The sequence below is a fragment of the Hyla sarda genome, chromosome 11 (assembly GCF_029499605.1).
Source record: "Hyla sarda isolate aHylSar1 chromosome 11, aHylSar1.hap1, whole genome shotgun sequence".
NCBI lineage: Eukaryota > Metazoa > Chordata > Amphibia > Anura > Hylidae > Hyla > Hyla sarda.
This window is the reverse complement of record NC_079199.1, coordinates 17330402-17357636: the sequence shown is the minus strand read 5'-3', so window position 1 is coordinate 17357636 and position 27235 is coordinate 17330402. Positions and strand designations below refer to the sequence as shown.

At 42.9% G+C, this 27235-nt stretch overlaps 1 protein-coding gene across 2 annotated transcripts in view; it reads left to right on the top strand.

The window, feature by feature from the left end:
- Positions 1-27235, top strand: part of MDGA2 (MAM domain containing glycosylphosphatidylinositol anchor 2) — a 544404-nt gene that overhangs the window by 138552 nt on the left and 378617 nt on the right. The gene's annotated exons all lie outside the window — the stretch shown is intronic.

The window sequence follows — 27235 nt, the reverse complement described above, 5'->3', positions numbered from 1 at the left end:
TGATAAACTACACTTTATTTTAATCTGGCTGCTACTCCCTTCACGGTCTACACTGATAACAACCCCTTGGCCCATCTGAACACTGCTAAGCTGGGAGCTCTTGAACAGCGTTGGGCCTCTCGGTTGGCCAACTATGATTTTAACATCAAGTACCGCAGCGGAAAAACCAATGTTAATGCGGATGTACTTTCTCGCATGGCCCCGGGAGAAGCACCCCCTACTGAAGATGTGTGGGAAGATGTAGAGATGCCTCCCTTCTACCGAAGGTTCGTGAGCCAGAAAGCTCTAACGGCCCAGGCGGGTGACGGACCTGAACCTGCCAAAGTCTCTGAAGATCTGTCCACCTGGAAGATGCTTCAAGATGAGAGCAGAGTTATCGGGGACCTCCTCGACTATTGCCTTCACAAGAAGGTACCTACTCGGGTGCGCAAGGCACATGGAGACTTTGAATTGAAGCGGCTTTGGCGGCAGAGAAACCGCCTGTTCCTGCACAAGGGGTTGGTCTACCGAAATTCCCTGGACCCCGTCTCGGGAGATCGCATACACCAGATTGTGGTCCCCAGGAGGGATGCAGCCATGGTTCTAAATGCTATCATGATCAATCCGGCCACTTCGGAGTCCATAAGACGGAGATCGCCATCAGAAGAAGGTTCTACTGGATTGGGTTGCGGGGAGACATCGAGAAATGGTGTGCCAAGTGCTCTGTGTGCAGCGTGATAAAGAACCCCCGGAGGGACACCAGAGCCTCTTTGCATCCCATCTGTACAGAAAGACCGAATCAAATTGTCGCCTTGGACCATGTGAAGTTTGCCCCCACTCGATTTGGCTATTGCCATGCTCTAACAATGGTGGATCATTATTCCAAGTGGGTGGTCGTGGTCCCCGTCAAGGATCTTACCGCCAAGACTGCTGCTCAACTCTTCTATCGGCATTGGATCAAACCCTTGGGGTGTCCCGAATTGGTCCGCACGGATCGGGGGAAGCCCAGCTGTTCCAGGAACTTTGCCGGTTGCATGATTGCAAGAAGCTCCGGACGACGGCCTACCATCCCCAAGGGAATGGACTCTGTGAGAGGATCAATCAAGTGTTCATCCAGATGCTCAGAGCAGCCTCTGTCTCGAAGCGCGAAGAGTGGCCTCAGCTGCTGCCAGAACTTCTGGAAATTTACAACAACACTGTTCACTGTTCTACGGGGTATACGTCCTTTTTCTTGATGATGGGCCGACACGGCCAATTGCCAAAGGATCGGACCTTTGGGCTACAGGCACCTTTCAACAATTCTCCTCAGGCTTCCCAAGGTTGGGTGTCAGAACATCAACGAAGAATTGAGGAAGCTAAGGACATCGTTGAGAAGAAAATGGGTGAAGTTCATGAACGCCAGCAGAAAGACTATAATCGACATGCTTCGGCTCAGCCCTTGCAACTTGGAGATAAAGTGTGGCTCCGAAAATTTCCTAGAACCCATAAACTGGACTCTCTGTGGGAGACGGAGCCATACACCATCACTGCGGTTCCTTATCCTGAAACAGACGTGTACGAGATTCAAAAAGACGGGTTCGAGCCACAGGTGGTTCACCGGAATAGGATAAAAGTGTGCCGGAAAGAAGATATGCTCGGCCCATCTCCTCCTACTCCTTCTGATCCTCTTGCTACTTCTACTCCACCTCCACCAAGACCAGTGAGGGAATATGTGCCGAGAGGGAATTCATCCCACTATGGACGTTCCTTTGTTCCCATCTCAACAGCCCACCATGTATTGGGGCATACCGTTCCCAGCTCCATCCAGTCAGCCGACGCTGGTTGCACCACCCAGTCAGTTGCCCATAGCTGTTGCCCCCTGTCAACCACCATTGGTTGCTACACCCAACATCAGTCCTGCTCCAGTGACTGCTCCAGACATTGACTACTCCATCTGTCTTAAGAGAACCCCTCAGTTCAACCGAACATGTTGCTTCCGTTCCCAGCCCTCCAGCTGGTCCCTCGGGGACTGAAGTTCTTGAAGAATCCTCAGGTGAAGGAACTCCTGATGAATCGGAGGTGGTGTTGTGGCGGTCTCAAAGGACTACACAGGGAAAGCTACCCATAAGGTACCAGGACTCACATTTAGTACCTGCACCCATGGTACCTTTGATAACCCACTTCAATGCTCTGCCAATCACTTTATAGTACTCTAGATTACTCACTTAATGTACTACTTCAAAATTTCTCTAGTACATACACAAAAACAAATAAATATCTCACTTAAGAAAACACTTAAGGAATTGTAGCATATTGATACCCCAATTCCTGCCACTGTTAGGTACCCTTCTTTCTTCTATTGCATGTGTGATATGCTCTGCCTGGCCAGTAGGTGCTCTTGCAAATACAGAATTAAACACCTAATCCTAAGAATAACCTAGTAGGTTGTTTTGAAAGTGCTCTAGGGGTAAGTAGCATGTAGTCGATAGACCCTAGCAGCCACCCTTACTGTGACCTAGCTTCCGGCTAGCCAGTATACCTTTCGTGTACTAACTAACTGGTAACTTATTGTTTGGCGAATAAAATGTGTGAGATAATACATATGTCTAGTCAGCTTGAAGCTAACTGTATAGAGAGCTGTACTAATGTCTTAGGTAGCTATTTAACTGTCTAGGGAGACCTAATTGCCTAGTAAGCTTCAAATGTATAATAGGTTTTATAAAGTTGTATAGGAAGCTAAAAACTAAAGGGTAGATAGCTTCTTTAAATGTCTAGATAGCTTTTAATGTCTAGATAGCATTAAATGTCTAGATAGCACTAACTGTCTAGATAGCACTAAATGTCTAAATAGCATCAAAATGCCAAGATAGATTTCTAATGTGTTTAGTCTACTTAGGATGTATAGCAAAAGTACAGATCATCCTGTTCTATAGCATCCTGTTCTAGTCCTAGTCCCTCTGTCTCAGGGGACAGAAGTCGAGGCCAACTTATCTTTAGTAAGGGGGTTTGTGGTGTCCCGGTACCGCATTCTATACAGTCCCTATTTATGTATAGATCCCCATAGCCAGAGTCCCTAGGACGTAGGGATCCCTGTAATGTAGTTTACCCCTTGTTGCCTCTATTTCTACTAGTAGACCAGTGGTCTATATAAGGTTAATGTAAATGTAATGATTTATTTGTAAATAAATGGTTAATTACTTGTTTCCATAGCGTTGCAGGACCTGTGGGTCATGTGACTAGGTGAACTCTATAGTATTAAGCTTAAGGACCTTTGGAGGCCCTGTGACGTAAGCAATCCCATTACACCATGTAATGGTGAATGGCAGATGTTTGGACAAATCAGATTCGCCCCGCCCCCTGCCCATATAAGGGAGCGGCGGCCATCTTCTCTCTCTCTTGTTCCTGGGCAAGCAAGCAAGCAAGACCTGTACAGCAACTGACGCAGTGAGTTAGGCCCGAGCCTTGCGGCGACGGCTGAACAATGTAATTATAGAGTGTAAGAATTCCCAAACACTCTGCAGCATCACCGGACCTAATAACTCCCCTAAATCCCGACAGATCTGCAAATATCTCCCTAAATTCAGAGACTGTATCACTAACTCAAGGTCCGCAACAACTGCCAGTCACTAAGTAACCTAAGGACTGTTTATATGAGACTGTTACTGTGCCGTGGATATTGCAAGCACTTCAGTAAAGTTATTCACGTTCAAGTTAAATCTCTTTGTGGACCTTCAGTCATTTCATGCACCTATTGTTACTGGGAAGGGCGTCGATAGGCCGGAACATTGATTCAGCATACCAGCCCTCAGCCTGGCGTCACAAACTATAGGGTTAACGTTAACCCCTCACATACCGATACTATACCACCACTACCATACACCACCCAAGGGCTACCACATTCTCACATGTGGGAAAGCTTTTTTCCTGTGCGATAGGATTAGGACAATCACCCGCACCCTACTGTCTCCGAGAAGTATACTTATGAGATGACCTGGGGGATGAAAGGGTACACTGGCAGCACCTGATGAAATGGTTTACACCACCCTGAAACGCGTTGTGTGTTTTAATAATATTATATATGTACCGTCCATGATATTTAAACACGCTACGTGTTTTAGGGTGGAGTAAACCCTTTAATCAAACATTATCACGTCTGATAAAAAAGGGTTCACACCACCCTGAAATGCGTTGAGAGTTTACCGTCCATCATTTCAACACTGGCAGCGTCTGATGAAAGGGTTTACACCACCATGAAACGTGTTACGTGTTTAAATAAAATTATTACATATCTACCGTCCAGGATATTTAAACACACAACACATTTCTGGGTGGTGTAAACTCTTTCATCAAGCATTATCACGTCTGATAAATAGGGTTTACACCATCCTGAAATGCATTGAGTTTTTGCCGTCCATGACTTCAACACTGGCAGCATCTGATGAAAGGGTTTACACCACCATGAAATATGTTGCATGTTTAAATAAAATTATTATGTATCTACCGTCCATGATATTTAAACACACAACACATTTCAGGATCGTGTAAACCCTTTCATCAGGCATTATTATGCCTGATGAAAGGGTTTACACCACCCTGAAAGCATTGTGTGTTAACGTCCATGATTTCAACACTGTCAGCGCGGATTTAGCCCCCATTTTCTCCATTCGTTCTGTTTCTTCTGATAAAAAGAGTTAAGAAGATTTTTTTGGTTTTTCGCACAGTGGGAAAATGCTCATTTTGTTTAACAGTAAACAATTCTAAACAAATATCGGCTTCAGTACGAAGGCAAATTAAATGGAGTGGTCGTGTTTCAAACCTATACGGTAGCACAATTGTTTGTAGAAGATTCCTCCTTTTTCCTCTGCCTACCATTCAGCAGGGCTTAATTAGAAATGGAGTGCGAAAGCCATTAAAAAAGTCTCTAACTTCCATCCCCTCCAACCCACACACTCTTTAATTAAACAACACAATAACCAAGCAAGCATATCTGTACAAGAATTCGCCGGGAGAGTTTTTCATTTCGATCTATTATTTATATATTTTTTTCTTTTTTTTTTTTTTTTTTCTTTTGCTTTTTTTTGTTGCCAATTTGTTGACGGCTCAAAATCAGTATTTATTAGAATACAAATTTAAAAAGGCAATTGAAAAACAAACTGTACTTTACCACTGTGACCATGAATCTGTAAAGGATTAAAACATAAGGGACAGAATTAATTAAGAGAATGCCTCCGAAGCTGTAATGGGCTCTTCTTCTCAAAATTTGTATTTTCTGTCCAGATGGAGTTAATTAATTTTTAACATGTAAATGGCCCAGGGTTTTCTTTGCTGAATGCAATTTCACTGATCTAATCTGACGAGGCGGCGGAAATTTTTTTTTTAACGGAGATACCGCCTCCCTGTCATTTATGACCTTTTCTGTTTAATTAAAAAACATGCCAATTGATCTTATTCTAACTTTTCGATGAGGTGCTACATGGTAATGAACCACTTTATGATTTGTCTCCATGATTTATGAGTGCAATATTAAATATAAAGACATCAGCTTGGTTTTTTCCCCCCCTCAGTCTAACATAGTATATTGTAAGATAATTTTACCAGGACTCATCAGGAGTTTTGTGTTATTGATTAGCGCTAGTTAGAAAAATCGCCTCCTTAATGACGCTTCATTATCTGGGGGCAGCTGGGGTGAGCCATTTGCTGGCATTAAAATTGCATTAAATTCAACTTGTCTTACTAGGAATCACTTGGAAAAAAGTCAGCTGTGTAGCACCCCGGAGGACCTTAGTTGAGTGTAGTCTCCTGCAACTTTCTGAGCTTTCTTAAAAACATTTTTGGTGGCTTCTTTACCTAGCTGCTATGGTTTTTAGTATTCCAACAAGTTAATTTAACAGGGGTTGTCTTTATGAAAGTCTGCTGCCTTGGGATCAATATATCACTAACTGCCGCCTTTAGTTCAAAAACATTTCTCAAATTTCCTTAAAATTTACTTTACTAAGCTACTGGTACATGTTCTTATCATCTACCACTTGGACTACTGCAACATCCTCCCCTGTGGCTTCCATCAAACACTCTTGCCTCCTTCCAACCCATCCTCAACTCTGTTGCCTGACTTATCCACATCTCCCCTCTCTCTTTTTCTTTCCTTTCCGAGGATCCCGTCACTGGATACCCATTGTCCAACAAATTCAGTTTAAGCTGTGGTAACCATTACATAAATAGCTGTTAATAATTAGTACCTTCCTACGTTTTTGACCTGATCTCCCGTTCCCTGTCCCTCATGTAATCTTCGATATTCTCAAGACTTCCACCTGTGCTCTCCTCACATCCCTATCTCACACAACCTTCTCCAAGACTTGCTTCCCTTTAAACTAGAACTCGCTCCCTGAACCCTCTGGCCTTCAACCACCATCAAGACCTTCAAAAGCAACCTGAAGACCCATCTCTTGAACAAAACCTATGACCTAAAATAAACCTGCTGTCACTGCACTGGGAATGTCTGCTTTCTTTACCTCTCATAGATGACCAGCTCTCCCCCCCCACCTACTGTTTCCCTCCCCTTGTGGATTGTAAAAACTCGTCAGTCTACCATTTACTCTGTTTCACATTCATTGTACTTTTGTTAATATTATGTATTACAATACCTTATTACCTTACAGCGCTCTGATCAAAAAGTGCTGACCTGCCTCAGGGAGTGATTGGCTGACCTGCCTCAAGGAGTGATTGTCTGACCTGCCTCAGGGAATGATTGTCTGACCTGCCTCAGGGAGTGATTGGTCGACCTGCCTCAAGAAGTGATTGGGTGACTTGCCTCGAGGAAGTGATTATCTGACCTGACTCAGGATGTGATTGTCTGTCCTGCCTCAGGGAGTGATTGTCTGACCTGCCTCAGGGAGTGATTGTCTGACCTGCCTCGAGGAGTGATTGCCTGACCTGCCTAAGGAAGTGATTGGTCGACCTCTCTCAGGGAGTGTATGCCTGACCTCTCTCAGGGAGTGTATGCCTGACCTGCCTCAGGGAGTGATTGTCTGACCTGCCTCGAGGAGTGATTGCCTGACCTGGCTCAGGAAGTGATTGGTCGACCTGCCTCGAGGAGTGATTGTCTGACCTGCCTCAGGAAGTCATTGTCTGACCTGCCTCGAGGAAGTGATTGTCTGACCTGCCTCAGGAAGTGATTGTCTGACCTGCCTCGAGGAGTGATTGTCTGACCTGCCTCGAGGAGTGATTGCCTGACCTGCCTCAGGAAGTGATTGGTCGACCTGCCTCGAGGAGTGATTGTCTGACCTGCCTCGAGGAAGTGATTGTCTGACCTGCCTCCGGAAGTGATTGTCTGACCTGCCTCGATGAGTGATTGTCTGACCTGCCTTGGGGAGTGATTGTCTAATCTGCCTCAGGAAGTCATTGGCTTACCTGCCTCGGGAAGTGATTGGCTGACCTGCCTTGGGGAGTCATTGGCTGGCCTGCCTCGGGGAGTCATTGGCTGACCTGCCTTAGGCAGTGATTTGGGTCATTGAATTGAATTGAATGGGACCCATGCAGAGCTGAGCACAGATACGTAAGCCGTAAACGTTGATATTCTGCCAATGACCTGTCCCTCTGAGGCACAAGTCGTAAATTGAAACCCAGCCTCAATAGAACAATGGGTCTGTTCTGTTTTCAGAAACTGAACCACTTTTCTTCATGGGCTATATCATGGGTTATGTCTGGTATTGCCCACATTTAAGTGAATGAGGCTGAGCTGCAATACCACTTACAACCCATATACAAAATGGGCGCTCTTTCAGGAAACATACCGCAAATTCTTTTCTTTTTTTTCTTTTAACTTTTCATTAAACATAACCATAATTGTCAAAGACAAACTGGATTTACCTTTATCTAAAATAAATGCTTGCGTGTCGATCGACAATACCCCCCAGCACCGCTTCAAAACTAAACACTAAGCAGTAAAATAATGAACAAAAAAGAAGGGTTTTCAGACACTGGAGGAAAATTACTTGTGAACATGCATTTTCTTTAAGAAAAAAAAAGTACTTGAGCTAACGGCAGATTGATACTATTTTGTAGTTTCATAATTAGATTGGGACGCGGTCCAACATTTCGGCTGAATGCAGGGACTGATTTGCGTCAGGTAGTAAAATTAGTCTGTAAGCACTTCAACATGATTCATTGCACCTGTAAATTTGTCTCCGTATATAAATTTGTGGACACAGCCATGGTAGTTCTGCCTGCTGAAACTTAACCTTTCCACCTTGTATTAGTTTCCATCCAGCCTGGGTCCTTACGGGTAATTTTCCCGTTGAGGATAAAAGAGAATAAAAAGTAAGAATCTTTAAAACCTCAATTTTGCTGACATTTCCGATCTAAATAGCTAAGAAGTCAAGATGTTGTCCACATCACTGAGAACCCATCAAGACTTGGAGCTATTTTCAAGCAAGGTCACAGATCTGGACTCTTGATGAGCAAGATCATTCAGAGTCAACCAAATTAATTCTAAGGTAAAAAATAATAATAATAATTGCAATCTGATATTTCAAGAGCAGGGATTCCTGATAAAAACAGGAGTCTCTGCTCCTGTTCACTGAGGAATACACTGTTCACTACTTGGGCTGGACACAGAGTGTGTGTATGCTTTGCCACCCAGTGAGTGTACAGTAGCAGGGACTCCTGCCATTTGACAGTAGTCCCTGCTCCTGTGTGTGTACAACCGATGCAGCTATACACGTTAGTCCATATTGGCCATTAAAGGGATATTCAGCCCTTAGACATCTTATCCCCTATCCAAAGGATAGGGGATAAGATGTCTGATCACAGGGGTCCCGCAGCTGAGACCCCCCACAGCCTCTGTACAGCACTCCGCATTCTGTGCCGGGTGCTGCTCCTGAGATGGGATGTCACACCCCCTCCATTCATGTCTATGTCCTTTAAATAGGGGATTAGATTTCAACTTACAATACATGATCAATGCCACCAAGTGGTGGATGAACCATATTTCTAGGAATATTCTGAGAAAGCTTTGACAATATTATGACAATATTCTTTCATGATCATTTGTCAACGATCATTTGTCAACCATTTCTGCTCAACTATTACCTGAAAATTTCCAAGACGGCTAATTTTATTTCATACAATAACAGTCTGTCATTGGATGGTTAAAAACGTTCGTTACTAGATTTTTTCTGACAAATATTCATTTTCTTTATATTCATCCACTATCATCAATTTTAAACCAAGGTAAATGAGCACCTCGAATCTGAGGAAGCAGGATCCAGGACCTGCATGTTTTTTGAACATGCCTAAATATTTGAAGAAGCATAGTGAGGGAGCATTATAAATAGTATGTGGGAGGGAGCCTGTTACAGATTTTGCATTGGGGCCTGTGCTGCCCAAAATAATTTCCTTCCATCTTAAAGGGGTACTCCGCCCACAGACATCTTATCCCCTATCTCCTATCCCACTGTAGGGACCCCCTGCGATCTCCGCGCAGCACCCGTGCAGCATCGGGCATTCCAAACATTATGTTTAGAACGGTGAGTTTCTGCGGATGAAGACATGACCTCACGCCACTTCCCCTCCATGCCAATGGGAGGGGGCATGATGGCCACCACGCCCCTCCCATAGACATGAATGGAGGGGGCGTAGTGTGACATCACATCTCCAACCCAACATACTGTTGTGCAGAGATTGTGCAGGGGGGAGGGGGGAAGTCCCAGCAGTGGGACCCCTGCGATCAGCCACCACACAGCTCCAAAGGATAGGGGATAAGATGTCTGTGGTCGGAAGACCCTTTAAGTAGGAAACAAGTTGACTTCTACAGTTTTGTAGGAGCTTACAATGGTGTCTCCAAGGCTGCAACTAATATTGATCTTCAACCAACCAGCAGAAAGAGAAGAAACGATGAGAAACAATACAATTCACTTTTGTTCCAGTGAATTAAAATAAGTACTAAGGGATCGGCTTTATGAGCTGTGTAATGCTGTCATTATTTTTAGCGCAGTGAAATAGGTATCTAAATATAGTCAGAGCTGTGTGAGGGTGGTTGTTTCTTGGCCTGATTGTTTTAATAAATAGCTGAAATCAAGGATAGGTGTCACATCCCTCCCTGTTGGTGGTTATGCATCACTAGATGTGTGGGATGGAAGAAAATCTATGAGCAGCAAGTACAATAGGTCGTATCATATAACCAGCAAAATGGCTTGGTGTAAGCCATGGTTTATTCCAATGGTGTACATATTATTTAGCAAGCAGATGCACCCCGTGTAGCCAAAGGGACTTGGCTCATCCTACCATCCATAAAATTTAGTAGGAGAACTTGTACAGGACTCCCCTCTCCAAACAAAATCATGGTGAATCACCCGAAGGGTCATAGAAATAGCATGGTAAGTCAAAGGGTCTTCATTTCTTGGTGTGAACAATGGTTCTATAATGGGGTTTCCATTTTGATTTTTGTCGTAAGTCATTGTCTGATCTAAGTACACTACTGTCAACAATGTCTTTAGAGAATGGTATCTAGAGCTTTTTGGTTCTATATCCTGTAGCCATGGGTGGTGTAAGTCTACACAGGCTTCAAATTCTCCACATAGAGGGAGACATTTTCCAATGGATCACATCATCGTTTTTATTATGAATCAAATTTGAAAGAAGGAATAACAAGCACAATTTCTTCATGTCCCAGGAACAAGAGAAAGGGTAGCATGAACTACCTACTGCATGACTATGATGCATTAAGGAGCAGAAGCTCAAACACGTTACATCTTGAGTAAGGGAGATAAGGCATGTAAGGGTTTACTATATATCTTTGAAGACTATAATGGCATAGCTTTAGAGTTGTGGATGTAGAAATTGCATGTGGTGGGATGTGGGGCATATAGCTCCCTCCACAACATAGGATACCAGTATTACTATTGGGACATGGTAGGTGAAGAGTTCAAATGCACACTTGCCAACTGGAGATCTACAAAACCTCCCACGATTCCTGGTTGGATGGACAAAATAGACCATATTTGTAGAATGGAGATGTTGGCGAGCTGGGAGATGCCATGCCTCCTTTCTCGAAGTCTGGGCTCCTTGGAAAATATATCACTCAACCATTCCTACCACAACGCCTTCTGACTCACTCCCTACCTCATCTTAATTGGCCTCCTCCCATCTCCTTTACTGCTCTTTAATGTACTTATTTTGCTCATTACTGTACTTTGTTATCCATACTCTTTACTATGCTTATTTTGTTTACCATATCTTGATTCTTCATTTGAACTTCTTATTAGTGCCCTTATTCATATTGCCCGGTCTGTATATACTGTATTTATCGGCGTATAACATGCATTTTCTAGGCATTTTTTTTTAGACTAAAGTCTATCTGAGTGTTATATATGCCGATAAACTGTTTCTGGTCCCGCAAAAGCGGCTGCAGTTCAATTATTTTAAGTGGGCGCTTTAAATCATTGAACTGCAGCGGCTTCTATGGGGCCAGAGTCCCGCCGCCGCTGCCCAATTCCCTCCCCATCCCCGGTCTTATAGTTATATGCCCTGGGGACCGCGTTTCCTTCAGGCTCCGGCGGTGTCCTGCGCTGTCACTATGCGCTGCGTAATGACGATTGACGTCCTCAACTTTGCCAAATTTCCTTGGAAAAATTAGGGTACGTGTTTTAGGCTGGTGTATGGTATAACCCGATAAATACGGTAGTTGGTTCCCTCTCTTCCTTATTGTTGATTTGAGGGGCACCTGTTCGTAGTTTTCGTTTGCTATGCTCTCTTACCCATACCTCCCACCCTTCTCTGTCTATTCCTTCTTCTTTTTCCTTGCCTCTCACACTCCCTTTCCATACTCCCTACTTCCCTCCCTCTTTCCTCTCACTTTCTTTCTCCTATCCACATCCCATAACTTCCCTCTCCTTCTCTTTTCTCTATTTTCGTACTCCTTCTTGACCCTAAGGAAACACTCGTTATCTGTTTTCTTTTTATAAACTTGCATTGTTTGCACCTGTTTGATTGTTTTTGATAAGGCTGGGTTCACATCACATTTTCTCCCATAAGGGAGCGCATACGGCAGGGGGGAGCTAAAACCTCGTGCTCCCGTATGTTATTAATTTCAATGAGCCGGCCGGAGTAAAATGTTCGGTCCGGTCGGCTCATTTTTGCCCCGTGTGCGCTTTTTCCCCGGACCTAAAACTGTGGTCAACCACGGTTTTAGGTCCGGGTGTAAAAACGCATATGGCGCAAAATTGAGCCGACCGGACCGAATGTTTCACTCCGGCCGGCTCATTGAAATTAATTACATACGGGAGCGCATACGAAGGCATACGGGAGCGCAAGGTTTTAGATCCCCCCTGCCGTATGCGCTCCCGTATGGGAGAAATTGAGATGTGAACCAGCCCTTAGTTAGTATTATGGCCTGTGCGCCGCTCCATCAAAGTCTGTGTTGCATACTATGTCCTGTATATCTTCATTTTCTAAGTGATTTCCTTTCAATGTTGTCTACATTGTTAAACTTATAAATTTCAATAAAAATAGAATTGAAAAAAAATATAAAAGAGTTCAAATGCACAAAGTCACGCAACTAAAACCTAAGAGTAAACTTGGTCCAAATTTGGGATTACGCCAAAAATTTACAGCAATGAGACATTTTGATAGTGCCCGGATCTATTTCAGGGAAAAACTGAAATCTCAACAACTAAACTATTTGAAGCCCATGTCTTCTCTAGTCAGATATATCCTTGAAGACTGCAGTGCTACAAGGGGTAGAATTAGAACATATGAGCAGAAGGAGAAGTGGGCAGATGAGACTTCCACCTTACTATCTGAGGCCATGTTCAAACGGCCGAATAAGTGTGGAATGTCACCCGAAAAAAGTTCTGGTGGGCGCTAGGACCTCTCAGAAATGCACCGTCTCATAGACGGCAGTTTATTTCCAAGTCTATTCTGTTTGCGGATGCTTGAATCGGGAATTCCACTGTGTGCATAGTACAGCAGAAAGTGGTGGATGAACCATATTTCTAGGAATATTACCCTGAATATGACATACTGGTAGATTAGAATATTTTCTTGTATGCTTTTGGATTTGTTAACATAATACTGTGTGAGTCTCTAACACAATCGTACTACTCCAAACTGGAGTTTTATCTTATTAGCAAGTTAAAGGGGTACTCTGCCCCTAGACATTTTATTCCCTATCCTTTGGATAGGGGATAAGATGTCTAGGGGCGGAAGGCCCCTTTAAGAACTCTGACGTATCCATAGTAAGTGCATGACAAAATTAAGTGTCCCTTGAGCTTTCGACCTGAAGAAAACCTTATATTTTTGTTTTAGTAGTCTTTCAGTATTGTCCTCCATGTTCACCATTCGGCATTGCCTATATCGTTCTATCCAGAAGATCCAAAGGTCATTGAGAAGGTTTATTCCCTGAGGTCCCCCTATCATCCTCCCTGACCTCAGCACTGACATCTCCTTACTCCATGATACTTTATTCTCCAGCTTTCTGATCTCTTACCTGCTTGTGTTGGGAGAAGAACTTTAAGTTCCCCAATAACAGTGATAAGGGAACAAATTGCATATAAAAGACGATTTACTGTTTGTTCAACCAAGGACACATGAAATATATTCTGAGCACGATAGGGAAAATCCTCCAGTGGACAAATCTACTAGACAAATGGTCGAATAATGTATTTCCATAGGGACAATCATATTCAAATGAAATTGGGTAGATTTATGAATCTACGTAGGATTCAGGAGGTGGCAAAGAGGATTTGTGAAATGTGTCAAATATTGGGATATAGAATTCAAGCCATGAGGTGGTTTATAAAAGAGAGAATTGTCTGACAAATGTATTATGCTATGTGTGCGCCATTTTGATTTATTTGCTCTAATTTATACCACTTTCCTCAATTTCTTCTTACATCTATCATATCTATCTACATATCTAATAAAAAAAATCTATAAGCCATAGCAAATCCACAACATCTGCTCTCTAGAACACAGTTTTCTCTTCTAAACAGTACATTCAATATTTTTTACCATAGTGCCAAACCGTCAGACGCCTCTTGACCCAAAGAAGGGGGAGGGGTGGCGGATGGGCTCGCGGCTCGCCGAAATTTTGGGCTGAGCTGACAGGTGCGGGTACCGCTCAGAGTAGCAAGGAAGGTGTTAATTGGTGCTGCTGAGCTCTGCAGCACTACTTAACTCTTTGGAGGGGAGTGAGGAAGGATGGATATACATTATGCAGCCATCAATATGACAGTGTAAGGTATACAGATAAGAGAGTGATACTGACGTCGCTGGTTCGTCACTAGTATCACTCTTTTCATTGTACACATTATACAGCCATATAGCTCAGCCCCGCAAGATGTTACAGTAAACCAGGGGATTCGCTATTTTACTGTGACAAAATAGTTAAGTTGCGCTGTGAAGCTTTTGGAAAGCTTGAACTTCTGGAAAGCTCGCTCCACTCTAACCATGGGGTAACTATCTTCCCTGACATAAAAAAATCAACTTTCCAGCTTTTCTGGACCTAGGATAATCAGAGGATGCCTCTCTGACATGCACAAGAGCGAACTATGCTGTAAGGGGGAGTGTTGTGAGCGTGCTGTAGTTATTGTGCAGACAACAATTATTATTATTATTATTATCAATTGCTTGGGAATCAGCAGTGATTTGTAATGACAGGGTAACACAGTGGCTCAATTGTTAGCACTGCTGCCTTGCAGCGCTGGGGTCCTTGGTTCAAATCCCACCAAGGACAATATCTGAAAATATATTTATGTTTTCTCCATGTTTGCATGGGTTTCTTCCGGGTATTCCGGCTTCCTCCCACACTCCAAAACATACTGAAAGGTTTAGATTGTGAGCCCCAATGGGGACAGGGACCAATTTGAGTTTACAGTGGTCCCTGAACTTACAATCACCTCAAGATACAATGGTCTTTTCTGGACCATTGTAAATTGAAACCAGACTCAACATACATAGTTCATAGTTCATAAGGTTGAAAAAAGAAACAGAGTGCATCAAGTTCAACCTATGTCTCTAACGAGTCCCTACTGAGTTGATCCAGAGGAAGGCAAAAAACCCTCATACTAGAGGTAAAAATTCCTTCCCAACTACAAATATGGCATCAGAATAAATCCCTGGATCAACGTTCCATCCCTATAGATCTAGAATCCATAACCTGTAATGTTATTATTCTCCAAAAATGCATCCAGACCCCTTTTATATTCTTTTACAGAGTTCATCATGACCACCTCCTCCGGGAGAGAATTCCACAGTCTCACTGCTCTTACAGTAAAGAACCCCCGTCTGTGCTGGTGTGGAAACCTTTCCTCTAGACGTAGAGGATGCCCCCTTGTTATAGATACAGTCCTGGGTATAAATAGGTCATGGAGAGATATCTGTACGGTCCCATGGTGTATTTATACATAGTTATTAGGTCTCCCCTAAACCTTCTTTTTTCTAAACTAAATAACCCTAATTCTGATAATCTTTCTGGGTACTGTAGTCCTCCCATTCCCCGTATTACCCTGGTTGCCCGTCTTTGAACCCTCTCCAGCTCCACTATATCTTTCTCGTACACTGGTGCCCAGTACTGTACACAGTATTCCATGTGTGGTCTGACCAGTACTGTACACAGTATTCCATGTGTGGTCTGACCAGTACTGTACACAGTATTCCATGTGTGGACTGACCAGTACTGTACACAGTATTCTATGTGTGGTCTGACCAGTACTGTACACAATATTCTATGTGTGGTCTGACCAGTACTGTACACAGTATTCCATGTGTGGTCTGACCAGTACTGTACACAGTATTCTATGTGTGGTCTGACCAGTACTGTACACAGTATTCTATGTGTGGTCTGACCAGTACTGTACACAGTATTCTATGTGTGGTCTGACCAGTACTGTACACAGTATTCTATGTGTGGTCTGACCAGTACTGTACACAGTATTCCATGTGTGGTCTGACTAGTGATTTGTACAGCGGTAGAATTATTTCCTTGTCATGGGCATCTATGCCCCTATTGATGCCCCCCATGATTTTATTTGCCTTGGCAGCACCTGCCTGACATTGGTCAATACAGCTAAATTTACTGTTAACTAAGACTCCTAAGTCCTTTTCCACATCAGCCGTCCCAAGTGTTCTCCCATTTAATATCTAATCCCAGCCCGGATTTTTCCTCCCCATGTGCATTACCTTACTTTTATCAGTGTCGAACCTCATCTGCCCCTTCCCAGCCCAAACCTCCAACCTATCCAGATCCATTTGTAACAGTGCACTGTCCTCTATTGTGTTTACTGCTTTACAGAGTATAGTATCATCTGCAAAGATTGCTACTTTACTGTTCAACCCCTCTACAAGGTCATTAATGATTATATTAAATAGAACAGGACCCAAGACTGACCCCCGTTGGCTGTCCGGGCATGCTGGGTGTTGTAGTTTTGCAACATCTGGAGGTCTGCAGGTTGTAGACCACTGTCCTATACTTTACATTGCACGGATCCCTCAACATACGATGGTTTCAACAAACGATGGTCCATTTGGAACGGATTACCATCCTATGTTGAGGGACCACTGTATAAATAAAGAGTTATTATGCTATTTTCAAAACAATTATTTATATGAAAGGTCATTTTTTTTTTTATCATATATTGCCTCTTAGAAGCACAGAACTAAATAAGGCTGGGTTCACATAGGTCCGACATCCGGCATAGATAAACTCAGCCTAAATCTCGACGCAACTGATGCCACAACTGATGACAACTTGTCATCAGTTGTATGGCACGCGGTGTCCATTGTTTCTGGGCAACGGACAGGGGAACGCAGCAAACTGCGTTCCCCTGTCCGGTGCCCTCCGGCATGTCCAACCATCCGGTCAGAATTGAGACGCTGGATGATTGTGAACTGTCCCGTTCAAATGAATGGGATCAGTTCTAGCATCAGTTTCCCTCCGGTGCACTTCGGAGGGAAACTGTGCCGGACGACAGATATATGTGAACCCAGCCTAACAAGTCATAATTTGGTGTACAGCTAGACCCCAACACGTCGCTTGTAGACCTAGATATGAAATTTGCAAACAAATAGGTTTTTCTTTGTTTCTGTTGAGAAAAATGAGCAAATCCATCAAACTTAATCCATTCCAAATCATCGCCGATTCCCAAGCAATTAATACGTCTCTCCATGAGGTTTTCTCTCCTTTCTTATTCCGGCTTATTTACCTTAGCGCTAAGCAGAGAGATATGTCATAATCAGTTATAGCCGGGGACGGACGAGTGTTATTGTCTTTTCCCAGGTTTATGAAACATCCGAGCGAGGAGCCGACTCCTCTGCACTTACAGCAAATGGTGCATTTTGTAGCTCTGCTGGGAGTCCGGCCTGTAATAGATTGGCATCAATAATTTTTAACATTACGCTGACATCTCTTAAGGAAATCATTGGGCTGTGAATTCAAATTAGAATTTGGCTGACAGAATACGGCGACGCGGGATCTTCGCAGTGGACAAAGGCAGATTTATTATGTCTAAGGCACAATACAATGCCTAATAACTCATCCCAACCATTCACACCTGTAAAGCGGAAATTATACTTTATAAGGCTACATTGGGAGTTTGCATTATTTCTGCAGGATATTGTATACAATAGTGATGAGCGGTATTGGCCATTAGAGATGAGCGAACTTACAGTAAATTCGATTCGTCACGAACTTCTCGGCTCAGCAGTCGATGACTTTTCCTGCGTAAATTAGTTCAGTTTTCAGGTGCTCCGGTGGGCTGGAAAAGGTGGATACAGTCCTAGGAAAGAGTCTCCTAGGACTGTATCCACCTTTTCCAGCCCACCGGAGCACCGGAAAGCTGAACTAATTTATGCAGGAAAAGTCATCAACTGCCCAGCCGAGAAGTTCGTGACGAATCGAATTTACTGTAAGTTCGCTCATATCTATTGACCTTATTCAAATTCAAGATATTTCGCAAATATGAGGACGAATATTCGTCCCATATTCGTGAAATTCGAATATTCGTTATATTTGTGACGTTTTTTTGAATTGCGGAATTTCGCTATTGTGAATGCGAAATTAATAGCGAAATTTCGCTCGTCTGCGCATGCGCGCTATAACATCATGCGAGGGACGTTGCTAGGGATGTTGCTAAGCTCTGACAACTGTGCTTGCAGAACTCTCATTGTCTCACAGGCATAAGTAGGGCAGAATTTCCCCAAATATTCGCAAGCATAAACCTTTCGCCTCACAGTCTCATCCCTGGGTCTTTAATGAAATGATACAAGCGTTGCATTTATCAGTCGAAGGAGATCCCTACAATGTGCTCAGTTTTTAAAACAGTTTGAAAAAAAGAGGAATATTCGTAATAGCGAATTTTAATCGCGAAATTCGTAATATTAGCAAATTCGCGAATATGCGATATTCGCGACGAATATTCGAATTGCGAATATTCGGGAGCAACACTGGTATACAAGTCATGTCGTGTGACCTTAACGCGTTTCATGTTGTGGGACTCTTCCCAGAGTTTCAGTATATTTAAAGGGGCACTCCACCCACCTAAACAAAGGATAGGGCATAAGATGTCTGATCGCAGGGCAGGGCTCAAGTCCTGCAGGAACGCATGGGAACGGAGTTCCTGCACTTTTTCCACAGCAGGAACACTGTTTCCATTACCAGGAGTCCTGCAGGACCAGCCCTTAAGTGGAATTTCTGGGTGAGTTCCTACACTTTTTTTCCCCCAGGACTTGAGCCTGATTGCGGGGGTCGCGCCGCTGCGACCCTCCACGATCTCCATGCAACAATGGGTTTCCAGTGACGTCATACCACGCCCCCTCCATTCATGTCTATGGGAGGGGGGCGTGACAGGGGAACTGTTGAGCAAATTAGATTTCACTATTAGATTTGTATGTAAAGGACATTTCTGGGCAGTACAGAGCACAGCCTATAGCTTTTAGGCAGGTATAATCCTTATGGTACTATAGGTCTCAGTCGACTTGGGGCGTAATTGCTGCAGAACAGATAGAAACTAAGTTTACATGGTAAGACAAATCCATTTGATTAAAATAAAGTGTAATTATCATTAGTAAAGCAACGCTACATCTGCGGCTGCAACCTATGGGGCCTCCTGGAATAGCTCTTTACGTAGCTCCACAATATGGTGTTCTGTTTAAACATTTATTTAAAAGGTCCTCTTATAAAAAAAATATTATGTATGTTCAGCGGAAGAAGATGATATTAAGCTGAGTTATGCTGAATAGAAATGCCGGAAAATTGGTACACGGGGATGAGCGGATTCCAGCATATGTAAGAATATTAAGGGAAATTGAAATCTTATATCAGTAGTCTCCAACCTTTGGCTCTCCAGCTGTTACGGCATTACAATTCCCAGCATGCCTTGCCAGACAGTAGTTGGAAATTGCCGGTCTTTTTATAAAAAGGACAACTTTTCTGCTTTACCTAAGAAAACAATTCCTGCTGTCAATGCTATAATAGGGAAATGGATTCTAAATTCTGGCTTAAAGAGACTAAAGGGGACCAAATCATTTATTAAAGGGGTACTCCGCCCCTAGACTTCTTATCCCCTATCCAAAGGATAGGGAATATGATATCTGATCTGGGGTCCGGCTGGGGTCCGGCAGCTGGGGACCCCCACGATCTCCCTTGGTTCTGCAGTTCTCTCTCACGGCCACGCCCCCTCAATGCAAGTCTATGGGAGGGGGCGTGATGGCCATCACGCCCCCTCTCATAGACTTGCATTGAGGAGGCATGGCAGTGATGTCACGAGTGGGGCATGGCCGTGATGCCATGAGTAGAGATGAGCGAACTTACAGTAAATTTGATTCGTCACGAACTTCTCGGCTCGGCAGTTGATGACTTTTCCTGCATAAATTAGTTCAGCTTTCAGGTGCTCCGGTGGGCTGGAAAAGGTGGATACATTCCTAGGAAAGAGTCTCCTAGGACTGTATCCACCTTTTCCAGCCCACCGGAGCACCGGAAAGCTGAACTAATTTATGCAGGAAAAGTTATCAACTGCTGAGCCGAGAAGTTCGTGACGAATCGAATTTACTGCAAGTTCGCTCATCTCTAGCCATGAGCCTCCACCCCGCATCGCCAGTCATCAGGTTTGGAGAAAAGTTTGCTCCATGCACTGGATGTCTGGGTTGCCATAGCCGATATTGTAGGGGTCCCCAGCGGTCCCCGTGATCAGACATCTTATCCCCTATCCTTAGGGGATAAGATGTCTAGGGGCGGAGTACCGCTTTAAAGGGGTTATCCAGGAATACAAAAACAGCTCCACATCTGTCCTCAGGTTGTGTTTGGTATTACAACTTGGCTCCATTCATTTCAATGGAACTGAGCTGGAGAACCACACCCAACCTGGAGACAGATGGGGAGCGTTTTTTTAAAGAAATAAGCTCTGTTTTTCTTTCCGTGGATAACCCCTTTAACCTGTATAAAATTTAACTAAATTAGTGGTCTGCCACCAATATATTGGTAGAAGTTACAGGTAGAAGTAACAGGTGTTCCGACAAAAGACTCAGAGGTGTTACTGGAAGCTCCTGGGCTTCAACGCAAGAAGAATATCAGATCACCCTACCAACCATTCAACATTTACAACACTGGAGTCATCTTTTGTGGCCGAGTGGCCTTTGTTCTCACCTAGGCACTAGGTTTCATGCTACTACTGCACCCCCTTTAATTAAAGGGGTACTCCAGGGGAAACCATTTTTTTAAATCAACTGGTGCCAGAAAGTTGAACAAATTTGTAAATTGCTTCTATTTAAAAATCTTAATCCTTCCAGTACTTATCAGTTGCTGTATGCTCCACAGGAAGTTGTATTTCTTTTTGGAATTCTTTTCTGTCTGACCAAAGTGCTCTCTGCTGTCATCTCTGTCTGTCTTAGGAACTGTCCAGAGTAGGAGAAAATCTTCATAGCAAACTTCTCCTGCTCTGGACAGGTCCTGATATGGACAGAGGTGTCAGCAGAGAGCACTGTGGTCAGACTGAAAAGAACTTCAGGAAGAAATACAACTTCCTGTGGAGCATACAACAGCTGATAAGTACTGGAAGGATTAAGATTTTTAAATAGAAGTAATTTGCAAATCTGTTTAACTTTGTGGCACCAGTTGATTTAAAAAAAAAAGAAAAAAAAAGTTTTAAGTCTCCATATTCTTTTGCACCACATGGGAGGCGAAGGTCAAACACCAATACACATTTCATATCATGTGATACCTTGACAAAGCATTACATGGTGTGAAATGTGCGCTGGTGTATGACCTGTCCTTAAGTGCTTTGTACCACTTTAGAGCAATAAAATGGAAAAGCCGAAGTTCAAGAACGCTGTGGATTCTATATGGTAGGTGAACTTGGAATCTTTCTGTATAACTTACACTGGGCACCTCGAGTGGCTCTCTACCAATCCATTCTCCATGTACAATTTGGCATGTACTGCAACTAGGTGGTGACATATCGCATTTTCTATGTTTATGTTCACTATTTTGGTTACATCTCTAATCATTAGTAGTATTGAGCGGGAATATTCACAATTTAATATTTATTGCAAATTTCGCATTTTCTTGAATATGGCGGATATAGCGCTATACGCAATTACGAATATTCATAATTTTTTTCCCCGTAGAACACATCAGAGTGATCTCATCCCTCCCTGCTTCCAGCTTGTGGTCTAAAGAAGGCTCCTATACTATGTACTGTATTAGACTGGAGGGCGAATATTCGTGAATATCGTCACTAAAATTAGATAGGTAGATAGAGAGTGACGATATTTGTGAATGTGACATGGCAATATTCAAAATTACCCATTATTACTTCTGTATAGAACAAGAATATTAGGAGATAGATAGATAGATATGAGATAGATAGGAGATAGATAGATATGAGATAGGTAGATAGATAGATAGATAGATATGACATAGATAGATATTAGATAGATAGATAGATAGATAGAAAGAAATGAGATTGATAGATAGATAGATAGATAGATATGAGATAGATAGATATGAGATAGATAGATATGAGATAGATAGATAGATATGAGATAGATAGAAATGAGATTGATAGATAGATAGATAGATATGAGATAGATAGATATGACATAGATAGATATTAGATAGATAGATAGATAGATATGAGATAGATAGAAATGAGATAGATAGATAGATAGATAGATAGATAGATAGATATGAGATAGATGGATAGATAGATAGGAGATAAATAGATATGAGATAGATATGAGATAGATAGGAGATAGATAGATAGATATGAGATAGATAGATAGAAGATCGATAGATAGATATGAGATAGATATATAGATATGAGATAGATAGATAGATAGACATGAGATAGATAGATAGATAGGAGATAGATATGAGATAGATAGATAATATAGATAGATAGGTAGAGTTATCCGCATGCGCGTTTGCATTTACCCAAAGCAAAAATAACTCTGAATATATCGAATATGCGAATTTCGCGAATATAGGACGAATATTCGTCCATATATTTGCGAAATATCGCAAATTTGAATATGGCATATGCCGCTCATCACTAATCATTAGTATCCTAAATGTGTATGTAGGAACAGGCTAGTTTAGGATTAGAAAATCACATAGATTTATTACTGAATGATTGAAGAAAACTCCATCCAGAATATTTTATGAATATCCACTAAAGACAAGGGAGAGTCCTTTGGCACTGCTTTTTGTGTATACCATAAAATGGAAAAACGTCGTCAATGTACCTAATTTTCAAAGTTTGTTTAGATTCAATATTAAGGTCACATTCATAATCTTTAGCATTTTAAATATGTAGGAACAGGCTAGATAAGGATTAGACAACCCCATTGACTTTTATTGAAGGACTGAAGAAATATTATTAGAATCTTCCTGTGGGAAACACTCTCTATATTCACTAGACTCGGCATAATTCACCTCAGTACCAAATCATATTAATTACATTTAATAAACTGCTTTAATTAAGTTGTGCTTACAATATGATTCGGGAAAGCTTAAAAAAAAAAAGCACTTTGTTATAGAGAATCCTGAGAGATCGCTGCATCATGCGTTACGGTTTTTATCAGCAGATTTTTATTCCTTTTATTGCATTTGAGGCGGAATCATCACAAGGGATGAAATCAGTTATTATACCGACGTATTGATGAAGTAGCACTTGAAGATAAAAGTGACGCAAAACTCCACCCAAACATTAAGACTTGCATATCCTCATAAGGATTTTTTTTATACAGTAAGTCAGTTTGTGCTTAAGAACTTTTTTTTTACCCAAATTGTAACCATAGTCGGCCATTTTGAAACCTATCTTTGGTCACCTGGTCATTGGACACACAAGTATAAAGACACAATAACCTCTCATTCTCCTTCATGGAGCAATTCATAAGAGGAAGAGATTATCAGCATGATTTTACTTCTATGTAGCAGTGACCCATCGATCGTTCACTAAGAGACTTTTTTTTGCTACTATTTTCCTAGTATACAGGTACTCCTAAATTTTTATTTTTCAAGGTATTAAGTTTAAAGGGGGAATAACATTCAATAATATTGTGTGAAGATTTGTCGATCAATGGCACTCCACTGGGAATTCTCTGAAGAGTGCCTAAAAATCTTCCCAAACCATTATGCTGCTCCATAGACCCTCGTCAACAGGCCTCTAACCAGCATAGCCAGAAAACCCCGCTCTGTATAGTGATGAGCGGCAGTGGCCATATTCGAATTTGCCATATTCAATATTTCACAAATATATTGACGATCATTCGTCCTATGTTTGCGAAATTGGCATATTCACTATGTTCATTAACTTTTCTTCCATGTGAAAATTTGCATTGAAAATTTGCATAAAAATGTGCACGTGAAAAACACGCCCCCTCCCATAGACTTGCATTGAGGGGTCAGGACATGACGTCATGAGGGGGCGGGGCTATGAAGTCACACGCTCCCAGCATCGGCTCCAGCGTTCGGAACAGTTTGTTCCAAACGGTGAGCAGTGGAGTACCCCTTTAAGTTGATATTTTATAACTACTGTTACAAAAGCTGATCCAATAGGCCATAATTACAGTTGAGCGAGCCGAGCTCCCCCCCCCCCCCGAACCCGGATTTGATCCGAACTTTCGAACATTGCCAATTTTGGCTCGCGAAGACCTGGCAATATCAGGACTAAGCTGTTCTCTCTGAAAGTTTGGCGAGCCGAGAAAGCTTGGTCAAGAGATCGACGTCTTCCATTGACGATCAACGCTAGATATTGTTCGTGAAATCTCCTCATCGTGATTCAGTCCAGGATTCCAAGCGAGAACCTGCTGTTTTTTTATTTTATTTATTTACATAGAATTTAGTAGTATTGGCTCTAACTCTTCCTGTAGCACAAAACATATTACTTCTAGTTCTATGCTTGTCTGGGAGAAAACCCTGTATGCTTTGAAGAGGCTTGTGTAGATGTGTAAATCCCGTGAGCAGCTGTGAAGGAAACGGCTTTGGCACCACGTCAGATTACCTGATCTATATTTCAATAAACCCGACAATAGAAGCAATGGCAAGGATTCAAAATGCAAATGTCTTTTTTATTTTTTTATATGGCAGCGTTGGGCGCAAATATACGGTAAATGCATACGAAAGTACTGAAGTCATGAAACATTTCTGTAGATTGTTGGCAATGGAGTTTTTTCTGGATATACGAGCCACATAGCATTTACCTGTTTGAACGGAGACACCAATTCAAAGGGGTACTCAGGCGAAAAACATCTTATCCCCTATCCAAAGGATAGGGGATAAGATGTCTGATCGCGGGGGGGTCCCCAGCGGCGGGACCCTCACGATCAGACATCTTATCCCCTATCCTTTGGATCTCCGGGTTGGCAGCATCGGCGTCCAAAAAATGCCATGCCACGCCCCCTCCATTCATGTCTATGGGAGGGGGCGTGACGGCTACGTAGTAGCCGTCACGCCTCCTCCCATAGACATGAATGGAGGGAGCGTGGCGACTGTAGTCGCACTCCGCTCCGTGAACGGATGACCGGGGTGTTGCGGCGGAGATCAGACGTCTATGTTTTTTGCCGGAGTACCCCTTTAAAGTTCTTTGATTTTTATGTATAATCTGTAAGAAATTAATTTGCCTTTGTAGTGTTTCCCAACCAAAAATTAAAATATGCAAAAATATACAAAAATATATAATTCAAACCAGTGCCCAACCAGTGTTTTCCAACCAGTGGGCTTCCAGCTGATGCAGAACTTCAACTTTCAGCATGTCCGGGCAGCCGAAGAAAATGCCATAATAATAATAAATAAACTAAACTATATGTACCTCAGCCCTATGTGTTAAAAAAAAATAATAATAATAAATGAATCTTAGCACTGCTACATCTACACTATTTTACAGTTTAGTTTAGGCTACGTTCACATGCCTGTTGTGCCCCATTAAAGGGGCACTCTGGTGCTTAGACATCTTATCCCCTGTCCAAAGGATAGGGGATAAGATGCTTGATCGCGGGAGTCCCGCCGCTGGGGACCCCCGGGATCTCGCACGTGGCACCCCGTTTGTAATCAGTCCCAGGAGCGTGTTCGCTCCGGGTCTGATTACCGGCGACCACAGGGCCGGTGGCGTGTGACGTCACACCTCCGTCCCCGTGTGACGTCACGCTCCGCCCCTCAATGCAAGCCTATGGGAGGGGGCGTGATAGCTGTCAGAACGGACACGCGGGGGGTGGAGCGTGACGTCACACGCCGTCAGCCCTGTGGTTGCCGGTAATCAGCGAACACGCTCAGGGGACTGATTACAAACGGGGTGCGGTGTGCAAGATCACGGGGATCCCCAGCGGCGGGACTCCCGCGATCAGGCATCTTATCCCCTATACTTTGGATAGGGGATAAGATGTCTAAGCACCGGAGTACCCCTTTAAGGGTCTGTTCGGCGCCTAATAAAAGAGTTGAGCGAACTCTGCACAACGACCACCACCCTGATGGATCCCATTGACTAATATGGAATGCCCATTATTTTAGGGGAGTTGAGTGGAGAAAAATATTGGACACGCAGTGTTTTTTTTCTCCCCTTGACTCCAGACTTTTGGCGGCGGAGCTCAACGGTAACGTGAACGTAGATGTAGCAGAACTACAGATGTAGCAGAGCTGAGATTGCCGAGATACTACAAAGCATAAAAGGGAGACTCCTTCTATATAAGTCCATATGACCTAATATTTTTGAATGAGCCCTTTAAAGGGGTTATCCAGGAACAGAAAAGCAGAGCTAATTTCTTCCAAAAACAGCACCACCCCTCCCCTCGGGTTGTGTGCGGTATTACATTTTGGCTCCATTCACTTTAATGAAACTGAGCTGCAACACCACAAATGACCTGAGGCATGTCTTCATCAATCTCGTCCGCATCTATTTTTGCACAATTCCGCATTCTTTCGGCATGTGCAGAATCTGTGCAATATTTTCTGCAGAGTTTCCTTCAGAATTGTGCAGCATTCCTCAGTACATTTAAAAAGATGGGCACAAAATGTTGCTAAAATTCAAATTCCACACAAATTCCGCACACATTCTGGTCGAATTCCACATTTTCCGCATAAATTCAAGCCCCATTGACTTCAATAGGATTCAGAATTTTGCATAATTATAAAACAAGACTTATATTTTTGCAAAAGGCTGAATTTCCGCAACAGAAATTCTGCCACGGATATTCTGCTGTGTGAATGTCAAAGCGTCATGGGAGATGTAGTCCAAGACATCTGCAGTGCCGAAGGTTGCCTATGCTTGCCTTAGGCTATGTTCACACAGCAGAATTTCCCTGCGAAATGGGGTTTCCGCAACAGCAGAGTCCCGAATTCTGCTGCGCTATTCACATAGCCAAATTTCCATGCTGGAAACATCCGGAAACTCAAAGTGTAGTGTCCGCAGAATGGATAAACACGTCTATTCTTTCTGCGGACAACACATGGAAATGCATTGCAGTCTATGAGACGACGCATTCTCGAGCGGTTATTCCGGCGCTCGGAATTCAGGGTCAATGGAAAGAAGCGATCTGATTGGTTGCTATGGGCAACTCAGCAACTTTTCCTCTGGACAGGTTTTGATAAATCTCCCCCCATTGGGGGAGATTTATCAAAACCTGTCCAGAGGAAAAGTTGCTGAGTTGCCCATGGCAACCAATCAAATCGCTTCTTTCATTTTTCAGAAGCCTATTCAAAAATGAAAGAAGGAAAAGTTGCTGTGTTGCCCATAGCAACCAATCAGATCACATCTTTCAATTTTGAATAGGCCTCTGAAAAATGAAAGAAGAG